This window comes from Dipodomys merriami, unplaced genomic scaffold (assembly GCF_024711535.1).
Source record: "Dipodomys merriami isolate MVZ:Mamm:240054 unplaced genomic scaffold, mDipMer1.0.p SCAF_4, whole genome shotgun sequence".
NCBI lineage: Eukaryota > Metazoa > Chordata > Mammalia > Rodentia > Heteromyidae > Dipodomys > Dipodomys merriami.
In genome coordinates this window covers 54,153,964-54,174,496 of record NW_027205603.1, presented here as the reverse complement: position 1 = coordinate 54,174,496, position 20,533 = coordinate 54,153,964, and the positions used below count along the sequence as shown (strand labels likewise).

Here is a 20,533-nt window from a genome sequence, read left to right as displayed (position 1 = left end):
GTCCATAGTCTCCACTGAGGTAGAGGGTCAGTTAAACCCAGGAGCTTAAGACCAACCTGGGTAACATAGCAAGACATACATCAGAGGGAAAAAAGATTATTATCAAAATGAAAAAAAATATAAAACTTAATGTGGAAAATATTCCTCAGAGAGTAACTAGTTCAAAAAATACTGCTTAATATTGAAAATTACAAAAACAAATTATCCAACTTGTGGGCAGGAACAGGAAAACGGGAGGAAGCAAAGGAAGGAGTGACACTGTCCAAGAAGCAATTCATGGAATTGTAATCCCTTTGTGCAACTACTTAATAATAAACAAGCCTGGCACCACTGGCTCACACCTGTAATCTCAGGAGGCTGAGATCTAAGGATCAAGGTTCAAAGCCAGCCCAGGCAGAAAGTCTCCATGAGACTCCAATTAACCACTCAAAAATCTGTGGCTCAAGTGGTAAAGCAATAGCCTTGAGCACAAAGAGGCTCAGGGACAGTACCTAGGCCATGAATTCAAGCCCCTACCAATAAGTAAATAAAATTTTAAAAAAAGACTCAAGCCAATGAAATGGCATGTCAAAGAGAGGAAACTGAGCAGAGACAAGAGGAAAATCACAGAGCAATATGACCTAGAAGTGGGAAGAATGCATTACTAAACAAAGCATTCCTATACAACGGAGAGACTGAGACCTTAAGGCAAGGCAAGCACCTTCGTTGATGTCTATGTTAATCACTTATAAAGTCAGTCCAGTTTGGAATTATTTTCCTACACTCAGATTCAAAAACAAAGTTAAATGTATTTAGAAACTGATTTTTGTTTTCTTTTTGTCGGTCTAGGGGGCTGAACTCTGGGCCTGGGCGCTGTTCCTCAGCTCATCAGCTCAAGGCTAGTGCTCTACTACTTGAGCCACAGCGCCACCTCTGGCTTTTTTTTTGCTAATGTGGTGCTGAGGAATCGAACCCAGCGCCTCATACATGCAAGGCAAGCACTCTACCCCTGAACCACCTTCCCAGCCCTAGAAGCTGATTTTAAAATGCCACAACAAAAAAAAAATTTTAAGTCCCATTAAATATCTCTGAGCCTTCGGGTTTTTTTTAATTAAATTAACGAATAGATCAGAAAACCTAAAAAATTTTTAAGCTTAGAATTACTTCATTAAAAATACTACATATTTTCTATTACAATGAAATCTTAGCAAATCAACTGTAATTGTTTATTTTTATTCCATTATTTTATTCTAATAAAAAATTTTTAACAAAGCTGCAATACTAGTCCTCAAATCACTTTATTTTCTGTTGGCAGTAAACAAAGCCAGTTAGAAATGTGATGCACTCCTTGGCTAATATCTAGAGGACAATTTTTGTTTGTAACTATAAAAACTTCACTTTTGACAATGTTCTTACAGGGCCACAAGATGGTGATATTGCTCCACAGAAAGAATTTTTTATAAATAAATCATATCGATTTCCCCTGAATAACTCCTTTATAAAAAGGAATTTGTAAATTGTCTATATTTTGGAAAGATTAGCAAAAAGGAAAAGTATTCATTATATTTATCTACACCTATTCTAATATTTAACATAAACAGCTATGATTTCTTAAAAATTAAACAAAAACATAAGACTTTGATAACATTGCTGTTTACCATCATACTGACCTTTCCTTCTCTACCTGCTTCAATCTCTTTTATCATAATAAGAAATTGAAATATATTTTTACTTATACATTGTCAAATTATTTCAACGAACTGATATTAAACCAGTCACATCAATAAAGGACTACATCTAAATGGTTTCAGTACTTTAAAATGAAGTAAGTTTTTCTTTTCCTTCTAGTCTATTATTTCTCAACTTCCTATTCCATTATGTTTATAATGAGAAGACATCACAACTTCTAAAAAAAAATAAAATCTAGGCATTTGGTAAATTGTTTTTTTGCCTGTTTCAGTAAAACTCTGTAGAACAGGTGTCCCATTCAGGTCCTGAAAAATATCACTTAAAATGTTTCTCAAATAGCATTAAACTACGAAACTTGAGTTCCAAGCTTTTAGAATAAACCCAAGTTAACATATACCAAGACTGGCATAAATACAGCCATCCCTCATTATCTATGAGGAATTCCTAAATACATCAATACCATATTCCTTATGTAAAATGACAATGTATTTCTTTGCAAAAAACCTATACTTAGCCTCTCAATGCTCCCTATCATAAGTAAACTGTAGATTACTTATGATAACCAACACAATGTAAAAAACAGTTGTTACACTGTACTTTTCTGGAAATAATGGCAAGGAAAATGTCTATGGGTGTTCAGTACCCATAAGGGATTTCTGCAAATATTTTTAACCCAAGGTTGCTTGGATCCATGAATGGGGAGCCCACAGATAGGGAAGACTGACTGTACTTGCTACACCTTATGAAGAAGCAGAAAGCAGACAGTCATATGCATTCTTGAAGCCAAAGCAGAGGGGTAATTAAAAGCCTCAGGAACACAAAGCTTATGTCAGCCAAATCCAGGTCCACTGACAAGGCTAGTTAGCACTTCCATACTGCACTGGGCATTAGCATGTCATGACACAAAGTTACATTCACCTCAACAACATTTCCTGGTTGTTTTTAAATACATTAAGAACCCTGATTTACTATAACTTATGCATTGAATTTCCTAATTCTGCCATTCCATAGACAATTTCTGCTTTGAGAAGAACATGTTGGAATAAAGGTATACAGAGAATAGTTCTTAAGTCAGAAAAAACTAAGCACAAACTCTTCAACTCTACCCTTTTTGTACATTTCATCTGAGTCTGTTTTCTTATCTGAAAAATGAGGATACTAAGACAAAAATAATATAGTTTTGTGAGGGAACAAAAAAATAACCATTACTCTAGGAAACTAGAACTCTTTCCAGAAGCAAGAATAAAGTATTAATTTCCTAATCTGTTTCTCCCCCTGCTTCCCACAACCACTAGAACCACATTCTTAATTACTCTGAAGCATATAAACGTTTCTCCTATGCTTCAACGAAAACAGAGGACAGTTTAAGAAGGCATCGTAGTCTCATAGACATGCTGCAAAACAACACACACCAAACCCCATACTTGCAGTGAGGAACCTAAGAGGAATAAGTATTGCCACAGTTTTTGTTATAAATATAAAATTAGCCCAGTGTGATGGCACCCACCTGTAAATCCTAGCACTTGGAGGCAGAGGCAGGAGGATTGTTGAGCTCACAGGTTAGCCAGAGCTACACAGAGAGAGACCCTATTTCAAAGGATGAAAGAAAAAGAAAGTGAAAGAAAGGAAAATATATCAGAAGTATTAAAGTAATACATACACTGTAGTCAATATGAATAACTATTCTTCCCAAGAATTTAAAAACATGCAGTAAAGTACAAGTTTTCATTAAGCGTTCTTCATTCTTAGAGGAAACTACTAGAATCCAAAACACATAGAATTTCCCAAAAGGAGTTAACCAGTTTAGTCAGTAGCTGAAATTCTACCCCTAGAATAAAGTAATCCTTACCAAGTTAAAATTCAGTAAAAACAGAGTATTTTATACTCAATTTCAATACACAAAAAGCTGTAAAACTGAGAGTTCCTTCATTACTCATTGCTGGCAAAAACTAAACTGATCTGAACTCATTCAGCAGTAAAATCTGGCCTCATGTGAGACTACTTACTGCCCTTAAGTGATTCATAAACATTTTTCAAACAAAGCACAGGCATTGACCGCTCCAGACTTCACTGCGGGTTTTATGCAACATAGTACACAGAGTTCTTCTCATTTCAAAGAAAATTGTGCTGGGCCATGAGGCTTACCCCTTAATCTTTGCTACTCAGGAGGCTGAGATTAGAGGATGAGGACTGAAAGTCAGGCCAAGGAAGGAAAGTCTGTGAGACAAGTTATCTCCAATAACCACCAAAAAGCAAGAAATGGAGCTCTGGCTCAAGTGGTAGTGTCCTAGCCTTCAACAAAAGAGTTCAGTGACAGTGCCTAGACTTGCGTTCAAGCCCCAAGACCAGCACCAAATAATAATAATAATAATTCCAAAACAGATTTGAATAAATAAATGGTATTATCAGTCTATCCTAAAGATACTATTTACTGAATACTAAGTGCCAGATTACTAAAATTTATGTAGGTTTAAGATGAAAAGAAATCTATGAATTAGGTATTGTTATTCTCACTGTACATACTCTAAAACTCAGGTTTAAGTTAGGTTAATCTGACCAATATCACTGACTCAATTAGTGAGTGCCAGAATTCAAGTCTAGATTTCTTTAAACTTCATTTATAGTCTAAGCTTTAAAAAATGCTTTCAAGAAAAAGTTAAACTACATAAAAAGTTTTAAAACAAATGATAATTACCAAAATCTTTAACCTCAAAAAATGAAACTCCCTAATATAATGTACACTTTTCATTCTGGGCATCTGAAAACAAACACTATATTTCACAAGTCACAAGACAGAAAGAAATGTCTATTGTTCTTTTCCCCCTCATAGAAGGGGCCACAAAACAGTGAAAACAACCTCAAAAAACAATAGGCTCCTCAAACAGTAATGTCAACTGATAGTTTCCACTCAAATTTAGAAAGTATCATGGGCTTGGTATGGTTTCTTTTCTACCACAAAACATGAGCCATAACTCTGTTTATTTCAGCAATGTTTTTGGGTTTGAAATGGCTCCAATTTATGCTGTTCTTCCAATGACAGATCTGATCAAATTCTGGAGTCCTGTGGGTCCCAGAATTAAAGGTAGATTTACACTGCATTACACACAGGCAGCCATCACCAGCAAAAATTAGAGCAACTGGCTTTTTATTTTTTCACTTAAAACTTGAATCTTCTTGGGGCTGAGAAGGTGGCTGGGTGGTACAGTGCTTGCCTTGCATGCATGAGGCCATGGGTTCAATTCCTCAGCACCACATAAGCAGAAAAAAAGCTGGAAGTGGCACTGAGGCTCAAGTGGTAGAGCACTAGCCTTGAGCTGGAAAGCTGACGGACAGTGCCCAGGCCCAGAGTTCAGGCCCCACAACCAACAACATAAAAGTTTAAACCTTCTCTCATGATTTTCTTCCCAAGTCAATGCCCTTATACTAAGCAATGGCTTTTCCCAAAAGACGTATCATTCCCACAGCCAACCTACTTTCTATCCCAAAAGCCCAATTCTAAATTTGATACACTTCAATCAAAATCTCTATTTTTGAATAGATAATTTTAGCTAAGTGAAAAGCAATCAGACTTAGCAAACAAATTGTATTATCCAACTTAGCTCTATTAATGGTTTCTTTAAATGAAATGTTTTCTTCTGTAGAATAGTGTCATTTCCCTGCTCTTCATGGCTACCTCTCCATATTATGTTTCTGTACTTGGTCAGATTGAAGCCCTTGCATCTATGTTCAGCCCTTTCAAACATCTGGCATATTCACACATTGAGCTCTCTTTATATTTACACTACAAATGGGCACTAGGAAACACTTTAGTTAGGAAAACCATCTCTAGCGGAGTTCACAGGGACCCCAAAATACAGACGGTTTCTGCCAGCAGGTATTAAATCAGCATGTATAATATCTGAATGCTTGCTGAAAAACAGAAATGAAGATGTTGAAAGACCTTCATAGCCTGCATATTTTAGTAGTCTCTCAGGTGACTGTTAAACAAGAACTGCATCTTGACAAACTGGGCTACATATTCTACCTAAGGATGATGTTAACCATTTCTTGTTTCTAGGTGACACAGCCAACCCTTCACCAAATGATACAGCCGGCCCTGCTGAATCAGTTTTTCCCAGATCAACTTTAACCTTTTAGCAACTTACTCCATCCCTCTCTCCCCCAAATTAAATGGTAAGATTTGAAATGCTCAGGTGGCTGAGGCAGGTGTTTGGGGCCAGTAGAACAAAGCAAGTAAGCCCTATCTGGAAGCATGGATGAAGTGACAAAGCACTGGGTTCAATCCCATGTTGCAAAAGGGGGAAAGGCAGGGAAGAAGAGAAATAGGGAGGAGATTTAAAATGCAGCTCTGTCCTACACAAACTCAGCTACACAGTGGTGTCCACCTCTTGAATTTTCAACTTAATTATAATACATTAGCTAAAAAAATTAAAAAATATTACATTTTATAAAGATTTGTCAACTCTTACAAAAAAAGTAATGAAGATATTTGTTACCCTTTTCCAAAGAAGAAACTGAGGCAACACGAAAGAGTTCTGATAGAAGCTAAATCTGATCGATTTTTAACTATAGCTCTTAACTCATTTGCCAAGAGTGACCTGTCTACCTTTTTCTGTTGTTTTTGCTTTTTGTGTATTTTTTAAATTTTAATTCATGGAGTTATTGAGACATAGCTTATGTAGTTCAGACTGTCCTTGAACTCAAAATCCTCCTGTGTCAAGCCACCTGAGTATGTCTGGCCAAGACCTTCTGCTTCTAAGGTACAGAATATCTTATAAAGAGCAACTTCACTTATGTAATTCATTGGGACTAATATTATGATAGCAGTATTCAACTCTGAGTTTCAAGTCAACAAGATGTTTCTACTCCCTATTTAACCATAATTACAAATATACTAAATAGCTAGCAAAAGAATTTGTTCTCCCTAGTTAAATAAGGCTACTATACCTACATTTCTGTTACTACAAGGACTTTTTTTTTAACTACCCAGGTAATTTAGAGCAGGGAGGAGTACCACTAAGAAACACTAATTCTATTTTTAGTTTTTAAGGGAAACCTCCATACTGATTTCTATATGATCCAACAAACCATTCTTGGGCATATATCTAAAGGAATTTAAGTCAGGATAAAAATAGAGGCACTTGGCTGCCCATGTTTACTGCAGCACTATTCACAATAGCCAAACTACTGAAACAGCCCAATGCCCTAAAACCAATGAACAAATTAAGAAAATATGGTACATATAGACAATGAAGTATTATTCAGCTGTGAAGAACAGTAATATGTGTCATCTGCAGGAAACCAAATGAAACTGAAGAATGAACATTAAGGAAATTAAGCCAGATTCAGAAAGCCACAGGTTGCATATTTGCTCTCATGTGTAGATGCTAGACCTAAAAGATATGCATATATGTAAACCAAAGAGGATCACATAATGTATTTGTAACTGTGGAACTATTTGAGGGGCTTAGCAAAAGGAGAGGAAAAGAGAATATTAGAGGGTAAACAATACTGAAATGTACTGTACCTGTGAATGAAGATCTATAAGTTAGTAAAATGAAACCAAAATCTCTTGAATACAGGATAGTGATAATAGGCAAAGTTCAAGTAAATAAGGGGGTCAATATGAATAAAATACTGTATATGCATGTGTGAAACCCCTTTGAACAAGTACCATATACTAAAAACATGAATTTCAGCATGACGATACTAGTGGAATTGGGGAGGAAAGGAAGGTGAATATGGTCAAAATACAGTAGTAAATGTATGAATAAAGATTGCTAAGATTGGTTTGGGAAACGGTAGGAGGAGGGAGAGTAATGGAGGGGTTGAGTCTGATCAAGGTACACTGTGTGCATATATGGACATGTCAAAATGAAATCCACCTGTACAACTAACTGATACCAAGGAAAGAATGAAAAGAAAGAAAAAGAGAGAGAAAAATAGGAAGATACCATAAGAGGCTCTATATTCTCCCTCTGTATGTCAAGAGGTGTTCCTTTTCTATTTCTCCCTGCTTTACTAAACAAACTTTTGCTAATCTTCAAAAAGAAAAGAATAAAAAGAAGCCAGGTACCAGAGGCTCACATCTATAATGCTAATTACTTGGGAAACTAAAATTAAGAAACTCTCCGGTCAAGGCTGGCCAGAAATAATCAGCAAAAAGTCAGGCAAGAGGAATGGCTCAAGTGGTAGAGTGCCAACCTAGCAAGTAAGGCAAGTGAGCACCAGGCTGTGAGTTCAAACTCCAACAGTGGAAGTACTAAGAAGTAGAAAAAGAGGGAAGAAGGGAGGATGAACCTTCTTAAGACAGTTCTATCCATCCCTTTTCTTTGCATCTTCATCTTTCCTACTTCTATAAATCATTGTCTTAGTACATTCAGTCACCTAACTCCTCCTCACAATAGTCAATGTACTATTTCCAGAAATTTGCAGAGTGGTTTGCAGCAGGTTTCAATGAAATGTACTAATTCACAATTCCATTGAGAAAGCTATATTAAAAGAAGAAAAATTCATTTCCTTTAACATGTCATCCTTTAGTAGTTAACATGAAAGTAAATAAAAAATAGTACTGAAACTAAGACAAAATGACAGTGAACAGTACAAAAAAAAAGTAAACATAGCAACTAATGCATCTACTTGTTTCAGGAAGGGCGAAGCATGACCTTATTCCTAGTACTTCCACATAACTCTCAAAGTAGTCTCTCCTTGATTAGGCTTCCCTAATAAAAATGGCTCATTTCAACCTTTCTTAACACAATGCAAATGAAAGATACATCTGTAGGGCACAGATGGGTCAAGGCCAAAGTGACTGGCCAAGCAGCACCCCTTGGTCTCATATCTAATCACAAGGGGTAAGGGGGATGGGCCTTTGCTATATCCTGCCGCCCTCAAATAGAATCAATCTTGCCATATTACGGTGGATGCATGCTTGGTCAGGCCTCAAGCTGTAGAGGCTGTGTATGTGTATGTGTGTTGCTAGGGTTAGAACCCAAGGACTCAAACATGATATGTAGTTGCTTAACTCTGAGCTACATACCAGCTCCCCTTGATTTCTTCCCAAGGACAGACGCAGCTATTTCTATCTGGGTAACATGCAAAATGTGTTGTCATTTGCACTTTAGACTCAACTTTCCCTCTGGCAGGACCAGGCTCAAAATTTAGACTGAGGAAAGGAGTCTAAGCTTTGGTTTTTTAAAACAGTTTCCCACAATATTCGTTTTTGTGTAACATCAATGACACTGTATTTTTAAAGTAAAATTCCTGGTAATCTATTTGGATGGTGGCCCCAAATGGATTCAAGTTCTTCAGTTCCCTCTCCTGAAATCTGAGCTAAACCTATGATTTGCTTTAACCAACAGAAGGAGGCAGAAGTGATTGATACTCTGCCAGTCCCAGGCCTAAGTTGATATAGCTTCAGAAGACCTGTTTGCTTCTAATTTTGCACTCTTGAATGCCATAAGCTGCTGATAAGGCTGGCAAAGGCTCCTACAAAGGCCACCTGGAGAGGATAGGGATAGACCACAAGACTGCATGAAGAATGTAGGGTGTGTGTGTTCATCCCTCAGCTAACTGCCGGCTGAAAGTAGTCATTACAGTGATACCAGCAAATCCTGCTGACCAACTGAGCCCAACCCAGGCGAACAAAACTATAAACAAATAAAACAGTTTTTACAGAGCAAAAGAGGCTTGAAATAATGCAGGTTTCTTGTGTTTCTGAAGAATTTGTTCAAATGCCAGAAAAAAGGGGGATATATAGCTAATTATGCATCTCCAAATTCCTACAACCTCAGAAGACAAGTGAATTTTCTTACTAACTGATGTCAATGAAACTACTACCTTCCAAGTTCTAAGCGAACAAGCTTTCTGTTTGTCATCTCAAAATCGTACCAAGTACCCAGTAGAATGTATGGCATGTGGTTACTATACCAGTGGGTGTTGTGAATAAATAGCAAGTTTAAGAAATGTCAAAACTAAATCAACAAATGCTAGTTTTACTATAAATTAGAAACTATCTGACATACGGTTCTGTATAAAAAATTCATACATAAAAGAAGTTAAAACACTAATTTGTGGGCACTGGCAGCTTATGTCTGTAATCTTAGCTACTCAAGAGTCTGGGATCTAGAGTACAGGAGTTGAAAGCCACCAGAAAGGTATATAAGACTCTAATATCCAATTGGCCAGAGAAAAGCAGGGCTAGTTTGGTGGCTCATGTCTGTAATCCTAGCTAAGATCTGAAGATTGCAATTCAAAGCCAGCCAAGGCAAGAAAGTTGGTAAGACTCTCAATCACCTGAGTTATGGCTTGTGTAAAGTACTAGTCATAGGAAAGAAAAAAAAAAAAACTCAGGGACAGAGCTTAGGCCCTGAGTTCAAGTCCCAGGACAAGCATGTGTGCCTGCGTGCACATACACACACCCACACACACAAACACAGGCTGGCGTCATGGCTCAAATGGTAGAATACCAGGCATGAGCAAGCAAACCCAAGGCTCTGAGTTCAAGCCTCAACAGCAACAAATAAATAAATAAAAGCTAATTCGTAAGGACTTTTATAGGGGTTTATCTTTTTTAATCGTTCAGTTAGATATGTAATGACCAAAACTATGAAGTATCATTACATACACATAATCATCAAAGATAACAAAACTTCACCTTAGAATTAAAAGCAACAAATTTTCAAAAGGAAATAATACCAATGTACTTAACAATAGAACTTATATATACTTATACTTAACAGTATAACTGTATATGGATAACTACCAGCGATAAAATACTTAAATAAATTTATAGCTACCTCCCTACAGCCACTGAAAATGCAGTTTCCATCCTAACACAAAATAAGTGACAATTTATATCAACACAATACAGAAGTTAATCAGGAAAATTCAAAGTCTTCATATATTCTTACAAGTAGTTTCAGGTTAAAAAAAAAAGTTTAGTGAGAATACTAAACAAAATTCAGCCAGCAGACAGGAGATTCTTATTCCAATTAACTTCCAAAAAACTAGAAGCAGAGCTATGGCTCAAGTGGCAGAACGCTAGCCTTGAACATAGGTTCATGCCCCAGGATGGGCACACACACACAAAAAAGAATTAAATGTTTAAAAATTAGTACAGAAATAAAAGTTTTAGTCTTAGTCTAAGCTTAGCTACAAATGAACCATATGCTGGCACTCTACCACTTGAGTCACATTTCCAGACCATGTCTTTGATAGTCATTTTGGAAATGGAGTCTCACTGATTTTTTTTGCCTGGGTTTATATTCAAACCATTATCCTCTGACCTCAGGCTCTTGAGAAACCAGGATTACAGGTCTGAGCTACAGTATATTCACCCAGAAGAAGGCAATGATTACCTTTTAACCCACTACTTCTCAACTGTCATGGGAACCAGATGATAAAATATATATGAAATGTAACTTACATGTAGAAAAATATCTACAAGATATCTATAAGATGAATATTAGCTATTCATCTTAATGCCAGCAAAGAAAATTCATTTTTTTCTTCTATTAGTAGTAAACAGCTCATTGGACATCACTAATAAGGGCAAATTGAGTTTTCCACTGTTTGTTAGAATTATGTCGTATCTTATATGAAAAGTTAAAAAGATTCTAGTCTTTCTAATAATTAAAGAAGCAAACAAAGAAGAGATTATTCTCTCTGTATTTCTCTAAAAGAAAAACCAAGTAATAACAAGCCCTGTTTGCTTACTACTAGGGAGCCAATCTTATCAGGTGCAGAAATTAGTTATTTTACTAATCAAACTATCTTAGAAATAAACTAATTGCAAGTTAGCTACTTTAATCCTTTTCATTGAATAGGAGAATATGAACACCATTTTCTTACCTTTCTTTCTCCCTCCCTCCCTCCCTCCATTCCTCCTGGACCAATCTCCCTTTTTTTTTCTTTTTCTGCGTGTGTGTGTGTGTGTGTGTGTGTGTGTGTGTGTGTGTGTCCCTTTTTTTTCTTTGTGTGTGTGTGTGTGTGTGTGTGTGTGTGTGTGTGTGTGTGTGTGTGCGCGTGTGCGCATACCCGCACCTGGTCTTGGAACTCTCAGAGTTTGGATACTGCCCTGGGCTGTTTTTTGCTCAAGGCTAGTGTTTTACCATTTGAGCCACAGTACCACTTTTGGCTTTTTTGGTAGCTTACTGGAGAGAAGAATCTCATGGAGTTTTTCCTGCAGGGGCTACCTTTAAACTGTGATCTCAGATCTCAAGACTCTTGAGTAGCTAAGATACTGCTATCTGCTCACTAGAGCATCCAAATCATCACTCAGACTTACCAGCTCTCAAGCACATAGAAAACAAGATGGGTATGCATAAACCAATGGAAATCTAAGACTCAAGAACTCCATGGCTACCTATGACCACAGTAATCAGGTTTATGTACAAGCAGGCTCTCCCTACCTCCAGTCAAGCTACACAGTGCTACCAGATTGATCTTCCTAAGACAAAAGTTTTGAACTTCCAATGCAAAATCCATCTGTGGAACCCTACTGCCTTCTATAGTGCAAAGTTATCAGCCTGGCTGGTCCAACTTTTTTACTTCAAGCTTTCTCATGTGAAAGTACTCACATTAAGTACAAATAATGTTCCACCTAAACATAATTACTTGCCTCTCCCCAGTAGATGAACTCTGTATTCTCTTAGATGCTTCTCCTTCCATCACCTTTACCTGACCATCAAATCTCAGAGTCATCCTTCAAGGCCAAGATCCCACAACCAGAGGCCCTCAAAACGGAGCCTCACCAAACAATGAGTTTTAACTATTAAGTTTGAATCCTGAGAATGTATTGTTTATGAAGTTTGTCTACAAATTAAAAGATAAGCCTGGTGTGATGGTTCATGCCTGTCATCTCAGAATTTAGGAGGATGCTAAAACAGATAATCATCCTCATCATAATCACCTACCACAGCCATTCAATAGATGCTTAATAACTGTGCAAAGAAGTCAATGAAATTTCAACCATGACAGGGTAAGTAGTAAAAGATCACTATCTCTTTGAAGGCAGGAACCTAATCTACAACTTCTTCTGACACCTCTATCCAAAAAACCTAACTCTAAATTCCAGCTTTTCAAAGATCAAGGTGTCTTAAGTATAAGCAATTCAGCATTTAATGGGAAGAAGTATTTGAAAATACTAATGTTAAATCCTAAACAATGATACCACATACTTTACATGGCTCAGTTTCCATAACCCCCAACATGTGACCATGACACTTTCAAGATTTACTAACCATTTATGAAAAAATGATCATTTTCAGTCACAACTAAAACTGCTTTATAGCTAAAAGCAGGACATAGAGATAAGAGAATACCTTTCTTTTACAAAGAGTACATTTTCACTTTGCTTGCACAATGCATAGACTTGGTAAGCCTGGCAAAGTGGATTTATACCTAAGCATGAACTCTTGTAGAAACCTGCAGAGAACTGTAAACCAGGTATTTCAGGTCAATAACACTGCAGGGGCGGGAAGTGTGTGTGTGGGGGGAAGGTTGTTGAGTAATTCTGGAGGTTCTTTTTCCACTACTTTTAACAGTAGCTTTTGAAGGCAGAAACTCAGATTTGGTGGCACATCCACTGCCCTCAAAAAAGAGAAAAACTTCACCAACTGAAAGCTCCTGGGGGGAAAAAATATACATTTTATCCAGGAAGAGTAAAAAGTACCAAAATGCTAACTACTCCTGCTCTTCGGTAAGGAAAGCTTCCTCCGATGATTACTGGAGCACAGGAAGCAACTCGGGATCGATGCACACTGCACAATCCCCCAGTGCACAAAATAAATAACTAAGTGAAAATGAAGATCGGGTAGAGGCTGGAGAGGCCCGGGACACACAATGAAATGTAAATGCTAAGAGGTGACGGGAGGGGAGCGCCGGGCCACCCGAGCCCAGAAGCACTGGCAAAATCTGCAAGGTCACAGGAACCTACCGGGTCACAAAAGGTGGAGCTGGGGATGGTGGGAGCGGGGGCCTGGGGGGCCGGGGAAGCCCTAGGAGTGCTTGCTGTTGTTATTTGTTTGTTTTAAGATAACAGGTCTAGAGAAGACGGGCTCTGCGGTCCCGGGTTCGGGGTGGAGGGACTGGGGTGAAAGTCCCGGGCACGGGCAGTTTTGCCGGAGGTGTGAGGCAAAGGTGGAAGGCGGGCGAGGAGGAGGCTGAGGAAGCCGGGGAGCTGCGGCTTGCAGAGTCACGGAAACCCTTGGCTCCGCTCGGACGTCCCCAGCACAGGCCCTGTGACAAGGCCAACTCGGGGCAAGCCCTGTGACCCCACCCCAACACCCCCGCGAACTCCGGGTCCCGGCGGGGTGGGAGGAGGGGGCTGCAGAGCGGCGGCCGCGGCGGCGCCCGTCGTCCCCCGAGCGCCCCCCTGCAGAGCCCCCCGCGGGTGGGGGGGGGCGCCGGCACCGCGCCCCCGGCCGCGTCCTTACCCCGGGGCGAAGCAGTCGGCTCCGGGCGGCCGGGCCGGGCAGCCACCGCGGCGGCGGCGGCGCCTCCTCCTGCGGCGTGCGCCCTCACCCTTCCGCGCCCAAGATCGCCATCTCGCAGTCGGCGCGGCGGCGGCGGCGGCGGCGGCGGCGGCGGCGGCGGCGGCAGCCACCCAGGCGTCGGCCCCGGCAGCCCAGGCCGCCTCGCACCCGCTCGGAAGCTGCACGCCGAGCTCGCCGACACCCGACCCTCCCCCCACCCCACCCCGGCCGCGCGCCACCCTCCTCCCCCCCCTCCCTCCCCTCCCCGCCGACCCCACGCCTCCCTTCCTCGGGAGCGCGCCGGCCGCGTGCCTGTGACGCCGGCGCCGCGCACTCAGCGCGCGCCTTCCCGCCCGCGGGTGCGCGCGCGCCGCTGAGCCACGGACGCCCCAGAGCCTCCAACTCCAGACCCAGAAGCCAGCTTCTTGCGAGCATGCGCAGCGAAGGCGCACGGAGCCTGCCTTTGGGAAAACTCCGCTCCTCCGGGTCTTCCGAGAGGTCCAATGCCAGCCAATAGGAGAAGGGGGTGGGGCCTGAGCCTGTGGAAGAGGCGGGGCCAACCCTCAAGATTGGAGCCCAGGCTTCTCTTAGCTGGAGCCGGGTGCTCTCTGCTGACTCGGACTTTCTGGTCCACCGCGGAATCCTGCGCGTGACCTCAAGTGAGATCCTCTCCTCCAAACGCAGAAGTAGGCTAACCTAGCTCAGTCTTTGACCTAGAACCCACTGCAAAAAGTAAATAATTGCACTTAGTAGGTAGTCCTACCAAAAGACTTGCAGCTCGTTTTTATTAGTGATCAGATCGTCCACTCCCCTTGCCAGCACATCACCCCAATGACAGGGCGAATACTAGTGAGAAAGTACATCTGTCAGCGGCAATTAATCCACACAAACCCTGAAGAGTAGCTTCCATTATCTCCATTATAAAATGAGTCAACCCGGTTCCCTAGTGCTGATGATGACTTGTGTAGCTTTTGTAAGAAAGGCCTTCCTGTTAATTCAAGTCAACGATGACCACATTACTCACCAGATAATCTAATCTACTTCAGAGAGCTAAGATCTTCAAGCTTATATGTCTAAAAAAAAAATTTTTTTTTTACCATCACCTCATCCAACCCCCATAAAGTCCCTACATCCACTCCCCAACTTTGTTACTGCTGCTGTCCCAGACTAGATGTCTCTGCAGGTCTTCTGAGCCAGCCTCCTACTTCATTCTATGGGACTACTATTTATCACTATACTCGCATTTTAACATTTGTCTATTCTAAATTTTCCTCTAACTTTAGATGGCCTTTCTAGCTTCCCTCTTGTCCTGACACACCCAAACTTTTTGGTAAAATTGTGCACCACGAATAGCATAGGATTCAGTAAATTTGACCCGACTTTAGTGATTGCTGCCTTTAACATCACCTAAATTAGGTGCATTATCCACTTGATCCACAAAGATCATTCCAAAACATCCATCTGAAATGATCACTTCAGAGTTTAAAATCATCCATAGGTTCTTCAGAAATCTCATGATAAATCAATGATAAGGTTTTAGTGCTCACACACTCTACTACTCCTGTTTCAAAATCTCTTCAGAGATCCTTAAAGTGCTCACTCTTTCAGCTTAAACACATGCTATTTCCTTACATTTTCTCCACCTTCTGCCCTCAGGTCCATTTAAGTAAATGCAAGAGCTGCTAATAAACATCTGTTCAGGGTCTCTACTCCTTCTGAAGTGTGCAAGGTGCCTTTTAGCTTCTTGTTCTATTCCCTACTTTGTTTCCCTTTGGGCTGTACAGAACTTCTAGTATTCTCCTGGTCTCCTAAATTGATAGCCAACATTGCATATTTATTTTTACTGCTGACTTTTTTTCAAATCTTTTCATATATGTCCTTATTTACTGTCTTGGGTTCAATTCCAAAGTAACCAAAGGGTGTAAATGGGTTTAGCCCTTTTGAAACACTTTGGCAAGTTGTCTTCCAGGGATCTTCCAGGATCAAAATTCAGCTCTGACTTGCATGGTCTCAGGCAATGTTGTGTTTGTGGTCCTTTTCCTCCACAAATTAATATTGCAAATTCTATATTCTGATTACATTTGTATTACGACAAATGGATTGATATTAAGCTGACTCTGTTGTCACCTACAAGCTACAAGATTTGGCTAGTTTACTAAATTAGAAGGTACCTCAGATAAAACACTAGTATAGCCATATCACATGATGTTTAGTAGTAAGAAAATAACTTGCTACAAATAAAATGCTTGTAGCTATCTAACACATGGTACAGAAGCAATAATTTATTGTTATTACTAATTTTCCCATAGCACAATATGAGAAGAAATGTGATTCTCTACTATGCCTGCAAGTGATCATGGTGTATTTTCATTTCATATGAATGATTATTATATCTTATTATTTGTCCCTCATTGTCCCTTTTCTTTCTGGACTGCTCACAAGAGTATTTAATATTTCATGGAGATATTGATTATATGTAAACTTTTAGTATTATTCATTTTTTGCTTTCTGGTTTTACTTCACATCCTAAGATCAAATATTTATCTGCCTTTTGTTTCTACTTGACAATTCATTTTCTTTGTTGTTGTCAAATAATTTAATCCTTTAGGATTTGTTTTGGAATGATGGTCTTTTCTTTTCTCTAAGGAGCTCATTGGTATTCCCTAGCCTATTTATTAAAGAATCTTTCTTATAACTATAAATGATAGTAAAATATGTCTATAAGTTTGTTGATAGTCCTTCCTTCACAAATCAAAGCTGTTCTCATTCAAGTGAGTGTGGGCTACAGTCAGCGACTTGGTTGTATATATATATACTAATGCAGAAGTGTCCCTTCCAAGAATAGTTTATGAAAAGGTATTGTGGTCCTTTCCACACTCTCAGATCATTAGCAGCTGCCATTGGCAAGGTCACATGGAACAACCACCACAGAATGAAGAACGAAAGCATCTTGCCACAACCAGCAAGTATCTGAGGCCTCCTGCCAGTCACAAGTGACAAACTCATCATAGAAGTGGATCCTTCAAGCCTTCAGAGACCTCATCAGAGACCTTGAGCCAGCTAAATCTCTCTCATGTTCCTGCCCGCAGAAATGATGAATTAATAAATGTTTATTGCTTTATGTCACTATGTTTTAAGAATAACTTGCCATCAAATACACTAACCCAGTGATTCTCAACCTGGGACAATTTTGCATCCCAGAGGAATCTGGCAGGGTCTACAGATGTATATTTTCTATGGTGGTGTTTTGGAGAGGTGGTTTTCATTGCTTCTTAATAGGTAGTTAACATCATGGATCATGTTAACACTGGACGATGTGCAGGAAAATTTACATTAGCTCTGAAAAAAATGCACTTTACACTCAAAAATTTCTGCTTTCACATGTTTGTACCATATCCAGTACTCAAATGTTTCTTTGTTCATTTTGTAACTCTCTCTAGTGTTCTCCTCATGCCCCATTGCTGGCCAGAATCCAATACCATAGAGTGCCATGCCCATCTGGACAATGCTGCTGCTTTCAACATTCCTTTGAGGCCCACCTTTTCTTCCTTCTCTTCCTTGATGTCCTTTCTCCTACTTACCTTTGTCAGATATATGCATATTTATCCAATACTGTATGCCTAAGAGCAACTGTATCCTCTGAAGCAAACTATTTTTTGGTGATTGTATTAAGTGGAGTTCTGCAACTATAGAAGCATCAGATATATATATATATAGATATATATATAGATATATATAGATATATATATACAGAGAGAGTATATATTTTACATTATATACACACATGCACACAATATTGGGAAATTGCTTCAGCTGCTATTGAGTATTTGTCACAGCAACACAATCAGAGATTGAAAAGTTCCTTGATGACTATCCAGCTTCAAGCTGGACAGCCACAGAAGCCAAAAGCAATGACTCAGTCACAGCAGCCCAAAGCCTCAGAACAAAGTAGCCAGTGGTAGTCTCCAGTAGGAGACCAAAGACCTCACCATCTCCAGAGGACTAATGGTGTAGGGCCCAGACTGCAAAGGTCAAAAATCTTGAAGTGTGAGTTCAAGAGCAACAACAGAAGAGTATGTACCCTACTCTGGAGGAAATAATACTTCTTTAATTCTACTATTACGTCTAGTAGCTGCTCTGTTGAACATTATAGTGTTCTTTGGATTCATTTCTATCTGTTTGTATTTCCCAATCAAAATGTTATCATTTTCTACATTGTTTCTTCTAGCCAAAAGGAAATCCAGCTGGGATCCTCCCAGCTAACCCATTTGAAATCATGAGCTTGTAGTGAACTAAATAAATACTTACTGTTTTAAGTATTCAAGAAGGTTTGTTATGAAGCATTATTGAGGCAATATATAACACAAAGAAGCTCAAATGAGAATTCATTAATGAGGACATTGTGTATTTGTATTTGAGATGTGTCAGATAACATTTTTACATAATAAATATTCTCATATATCTATCCCATTCTTTTTTTCTCCTTCCTCTTTTCTTTCCTTCCTGTCTGTCCTCTTCCTTGCTTTCTCCCTTCCTTCCTCCCTCCCTCCCTCTCTCTTTTCTTTCTTATTTCTTTCTTCCTTTCTCTCTCTCTTTCTCTCTCTTTCTTTCTTTCTTTCTTTCTCTCTTTCTTTCTCTCTTTCTTTCTCTCTTTCTTTCTCTCTTTCTTTCTCTCTTTCTTTCTCTCTTTCTTTCTCTCTTTCTTTTCTTTACAGGGCTTCTGCCTATAACTGTGGCTAGTGTGAAGTTCCAGATCCTTCTGCTGTAGTCTGCTGGGTATTACTGAGTGCTGGCTATTTATATCTCTTTTCACTTTACTCTTTCTTTGAAAAACTTGTTTTACTACCTCAGGGGCATTAATGGCAAGAGGAAGTATTTTCTCCAACATCTCAGTGGCATTTTAAGTACTGAATTTTCCAGAAAGATATCTTATGGTTACAGTAATATGAACTTGTAATCCTGGACTTTGGGAGGCTACAGGAGAGGATTTTGTCCTCAGGGCCAGCATGAGCTATATAGTGAGACCCTTCAATTAACTAATTACTTGGGGCATGGTGGTACATGTCTGTAATCCCAGCTTTACAGAGACACAAGAAGGAAACTTGTGGTGTGAAGCTGGTCTGAGATAAAAACATGAGACCCTCACTGAACAAATAACTAAAGCATGGTGAATATTAGAACAATGAAGTGTGTTGAAATTGGCCAGGGAGGTGAAGTGAGGAAAGAGAATGGACATGTTAAATGAACCTTCCTTGTTCAACTAACTGATGCTAATAAAAAATGTGGGGACAAAACGCAGAATGTCTGGGGTATGTGGCTCAAGTGAAGTAGCACTTCAGTTCAAACCCCAGGATAGATAGATAGATAGATGGATAGATAGATAGATAGATAGATAGAGTTCTGACTTTATTATGTAGTCACTATGTATTTGAGATATTAAGGAACTTCTGTGATCAAGACAAGCTGAAGAGCTGAAGGACAGCACCCAGGCCCAGAGTTCAAGCCCCACAACCCATCAAAAAAAAAAAGACAATAAAAATAATGATATTCTTTGTTTTAAATTCTCATGTACATTTAAGCTATGGGTGAGAAGCAAAGAGGAGGCACTCAGGCTTGTGAATGCTTTCCCAGTAATGTTTCTTGATGATTCAGGCTATTAAATACCTGTCTGAAAAAATTTTGGAAATATAGGCTGTGAGGTGAAGTCTTTGCCCTTATTTCTTAGGAAGAGAGAGGTGTCTAAATAGCAAGCAAAGATGGTTTCAGTTCCATTTAGGAATTTATTGACCACCTGTTATGTGCCAGGAATTACAAGTGCAAAATCAGGAGACCCAAAAAAGTATCTGCCCTAGAGAAATATGTTCAAAAGAGATAAACAGACAAATAATGATATCAGTATTCTCTATAAACCCAGTGATGGCAGGTGCACACACAGCTTGCTGTGGTTGGAAAGTTTGGAGTGTCATATGGAAGACCATGTCTGCCTTAGAAATTTAAAGATTGAATAGAAGCAAAAGAAAGATTTAAGCTAGGTGTTATGCTACATGCCCATGATCTCCACACTCAGGAGACTATAATAGAAGAATTTTGAGTTGGACACCTGCCTGGGCAGAATAAGGAGTTTCTGTGTCAAAAAACCAAATACAAAACTTGGTATGAACAATACCTAGCATGAACAGTGGTGTAGGCTCTGAAACAGCAAAATATGATGTAGAATTGGGAGTTATGTTTGCCCAAATAGAATCAAAGGTATGTTAGATGTTTGCTTGTCAAATATGCAAGAGTTTTATGATAGATTTTTTGTTTTATTTCATATTTTAGGAAAATAATCTTTGAAACTTCTAGTACCTTCTGGTTTTATAAAGTTTTTGTGGACATATATCAATGCA

General features: G+C 39.3%; 1 protein-coding gene and 1 long non-coding RNA gene across 6 annotated transcripts in view; one reads left to right on the top strand and one right to left on the bottom strand.

Moving 5' to 3' along the window:
• The window catches only part of Wwp1 (WW domain containing E3 ubiquitin protein ligase 1), an 82,590-nt gene extending 68,283 nt beyond the window's left edge, over positions 1-14,307 (bottom strand). For 2 of the 5 annotated variants that reach the window (XM_069991013.1, XM_069991016.1), the window contains exons 1-2: positions 14,106-14,307; positions 3,176-3,255 (exon numbers count right to left, since the gene is read on the bottom strand). The gene's annotated coding sequence lies outside the window, so the exon portion shown is untranslated. The remainder of the gene's footprint in view (positions 1-3,175; positions 3,256-14,105) is intronic. The other 3 variants (XM_069991014.1, XM_069991015.1, XM_069991017.1) reach the window with 2 other exon arrangements.
• A 228-nt stretch (positions 14,308-14,535) lies between these two features.
• LOC138805833 (uncharacterized) lies at positions 14,536-17,270 on the top strand. The gene is made up of 2 exons (XR_011365649.1): positions 14,536-14,830; positions 17,028-17,270. It is a non-coding gene; the product is annotated as an uncharacterized lncRNA (long non-coding RNA).
• The last annotated feature ends 3,263 nt before the right edge of the window (positions 17,271-20,533 follow it).